Below are 4,261 nucleotides of genomic sequence, written 5' to 3'. Positions count from 1 at the left end.
CTTTCTCTTTTCTTCCTCTTCCTTCTTCTTCTTTTCTTCCTCTTCCTTCTTCTTCTTCTCTTCCTCTTCCTTCTTCTTCTTTTCTTCCTTATCCTCTTCTTATTTCTTCTTCCTATCATCTTCTTGCTTCTTCTTCTCTTCATCTTTTCCTTTCTCCTCTTCCTCTTTTCTCTTCTCTTCTTCTTTCTTCTTTTTCTCATCTTCATCCCTCTTCTTCTTTCATGTCTATTCCTTAGCCACTTCCTGTGTGTCCTTGGCTTGCTCACTGCCCTGTTCTTCTTGTTGCCCCTATTTTGTTTCCCCAGAAGGTATGTCCTAAGTGACATCTTCTATGTCCAGTACATCAACATCAATAGTGTCGATTGGTTCTTCAACCAGGTTTCCTTCTTCATCAAAAACTTCATCCGGTTTGGAAATAACCAGTTCTTTTTCCACTTGGAGGTTGGCCATTCATGCTTTGTGAGCTAGAATAGCATGATTCATATGCTAATGAGTGTCTTTTTCAACATCATCAATTCTTCCCTCCAACAGCCAGTGTCTTCTTCTCCTTGTGAAGAAGAGACCTTTATTTTGATCCAGGTGTAGCGTCGTAAATTGTACGCACTCGCTAGGGTGGTACAATTTCACACCTAGTTTAGCACCCGCCTAGTGCATTTGGCATTTTGCATTGCATTTCTCCTTAAGCACTTAATTAATCAAAGTAATTAGGTCTAAGGTTCCATTTCATCATTCTCTACATCACAAAGTTGGGCCCTTTCACTAAAGCGCGCCCTTCGCATTTTATTCCTCTAATACATCACTTAATCAAAAACCCTAATTAAGTCCTATTCCGAATTTGGGGGCTTGGTTTCGGGGTCAAAACATCTCGAAATCACCTATAACTTCGAGATTCTCTCTAAAATCATCATATCCGACGGCCCTAAAAATTTGGTGAAAAGTTGTCGGGACCGTGGCGCCCGGTGCACATGGTCTTGGACATTTTTCCTGAAATTTTAGGAGCCCGATCCAATCATAAAATAAAGCTTAACCCCAAGAAATTGGCGGGATATTCAATCTCTAGGTCGGCCAAAATACGAATTTACGATCTAGGGTTTCATACATAAAAGCTCTCTTTCCTCATTTGAAAAGGGAGATTTTTTGGTTTCCAGGAATTTGATATGCAGCAAAAGAGTAGATCTTTGAGGACTTCAACAACATTCAACATCATTCTATCAAGCATCTATCCAATTCATTCATCCACTTAGGGCTTGGAAGACATTGAAGAACAATAGGAGATTACCGACTGAAGATTGGCTTGTACTCCTCCCTTGAGGGTTGGGTATGATTTCGTATTGTTTTCATGTCTTTGCATAAGATTTGATACATCATTTATTCATGCTTTAGATCACATTGCATCTTGATTTAGAGCATTTACATTATCATTTGCAAGCAATTAGGGTTTACTTTCTAGGTTGCTCTAGTTTGCTTTCTTGCATTTTTGGACCTTGCACACACACTAGGTCTGCACACACAATATACTTTACAAAACAACTTGGCTATTCGTGGAGGTGGAAATCACCGAAGCGGGGGTTTGACTAAGGCAAAACCCTATATAGCCACCCCTCCCCCTTTTCAGATATTATTGCAGGTTTCGAGATTCGAACGACGCCGCGGGATACAGATCCGGAGAGAGAAAGTTGGGACAGCACTCTATGTGAAATTGCAGAGCAGGAGACAGGGACAGGGGCGCTGGGCGCCTTGGTCCTGCCAGGACAGGGGCGCTGGGTGCCCTGGTCCCTGGGACAGAGGCGCTGGGCGCCCTGGTCCTCCGGATAGATAGTTTGCAGACAGTTTCCAGACAGTGTTTTAGAGTGCAGAACAGTGGTTTCCGGTGCAGTTTTCAAGACAGTGGCGCCCGCGCCCCCGTCCCGAATATTTTCAGTCCGATTTTGACTCCGGGTACATATCTGCATTGTTATTTTATCCTTACATTTATAGCTGTTCATTGTTTAATCTCAATTCTGCAATCTTGTTATTGGTTCATACTTGCATTTTGGGATTAGGATTTGAACTTGCATTACTTGATCTTACAATTTCAACAAGGGAATAGGAATCCTAATAGATATCTCATGGCTCTCTCTTTCACCAAAAGAAGTAGCCAATCGTGCGATATCTCTAGGCTCTTTCGTATTCCGTAATGTGTGTCAGAGAGTAGGATTAGGGTATGTTGACCTAGTCTCGCTCTTCCCCCCACACATTTTGGTGAACTCGACGTGAATCCATTATTGCTTCCTCTTGCATTACATTTGTTAGATCTAGATCTAGATTTAGTGTGTTTTCATTTCATTTTCATTAAAAGAGAAAAAGGAAAAGAAAAAGAAAAAAAAAAAGAGTGTGTTTCTTTGCATTGTGTGTTTAAATTTTATGCAATCTTTTCAAAATGTCAGATTTTTATTTACAAAATGTTCATGATTTTGATGATTATTATGAGTATAGCCAAGATGAATTAGATGAAGCTTTGGATGATTTTTTAAACCCTAAGGATGCTAAACCTTCATTTTACCAAAAACTCATAAACCTTGTTACTAGGCCATTTAGGTGTGATGAGAAAGATAAGTCGAATGATTCCTCTCAAGGATACATTCCTATCAACTCTTCCCCTGAATCTAGTAACATGGTTGTTTTCAATAATCCCCTATATGAGGAGATGTCTCCTTTTGAATCAAAAGACAAACCTTTTAACCGATATGATCATGCTTTGTTGGATGATGCTCTTGATGACTTTGTGGCTTTGTCGAAACCTATAAACAAAAACAAGACCTCTAAATTGGTTAACATGATAAACTTGAATGAACATAATAAGCCTCTCTTTGAAGTCCAAGGTGCTTATCCTTCTCCTACCTTTCAAATTCCTAAATCACCCCTCCTTACTGTCCAAGGGAGGTATGATCATGATTCCTTTCGTACCCTGAATAAACCAATCATCACTGTACAAGGAAGAAAACCTATAAGTCCTTACAATTATGCTAAACAAATAACTAGAGAGAGTTATCATGCGGTTGCCCATACTTATCATACCAGAAATAATAGGCAACCTAATCCTCCTCCTGTTATTCCAGTTCCCCTTCCTAATCCTCAACCAATTCTTCCTCAAGCTCCCCGTATTTCACAAGTTATGGGTAAGGAATATGATCTCATAGAACAACTTAAAGCTACGCCTGCTAAGATATCCCTTTGGGATTTGATTCAAACTTCTTCCGCTTATCATGGAATGTTACAAGATGCCTTGAAAGATTTGAATGTTCCTCCACCGAATACGTCTAGTAATATAGCATCTTTTGTTAACTCTGTGATGAATCCTAAAGCTCAAATTGTGTTTTCTCAAGATGAGTTGCCTACTAGTGAAATTCAACAACAATACGATCCCTTGATGATTGTGGTTGTCATGAAAGACATGGCTATAAGACGAACACTGGTAGATAATGGCTCCAGCCTTAATGTGTGTAGCATTAATCTATTGCATAAGATGAATGTGGATACGTCTCTTATGGAGCCTGACTCTCATCCCATTCGTGGCTTTAACAATGTGGCTGAGACTTCATTAGGTATCATCACCTTACCTCTCACAGTGGGACCTGTTACTTTGCCTACTCCTATCCATGTTATGCCAGGAAATTTAACATATAACTTGTTATTAGGGAGGCCTTGGATTCATAGCATGCAAGCTGTCCCCTCTACGTTGCATAGACAAGTTAAATTCGTTTATAACAATAAGACATACACTTTGATGGGTGATACTAATTTTCAAGCTTGTCTACAAACATCTAATTCCAAAGGAGAGTCTTCTAAGCCATCCTCGTCTAGTAATGACTCTTTAAACAAGAAACCTATCGTTGAGTCTTCGCTCTCTGATGATCAAAATCCTTTGGATGAGTCTGGAACTCCTGAAGAAGATCTTTCTCGACTTGAAAATACACATAAAAAGGATTTTGATCCTGAGAAGGTCCTCGCAGAAGATGATTAGGGTTCTCTTGATTTTAACCCTACCTTTGTGGGTGAGTATAAGGTTCCTTCTAGAGAAATTAAAATTGAAAAGAAGGAAGAAGTTGAAAATCATAAAGTTGAAAAGAAAGAAGAAACTAAAAATCAATCAACCTTACCTGAATCTATGAGTAATAATTTTGTCGCTGCTTCTCAAACTTCTTCTCCTCACATCTATAATTATGAAGGGTTTGATTCTTTGTCTTATGAAAAACCACCTTCTCTTCCTGAAATGGCTGAT

This window comes from Cryptomeria japonica, chromosome 8 (assembly GCF_030272615.1).
Source record: "Cryptomeria japonica chromosome 8, Sugi_1.0, whole genome shotgun sequence".
NCBI classification, from domain to species: Eukaryota; Viridiplantae; Streptophyta; class Pinopsida; order Cupressales; family Cupressaceae; genus Cryptomeria; species Cryptomeria japonica.
This window is presented reverse-complemented; position numbering follows the sequence as displayed.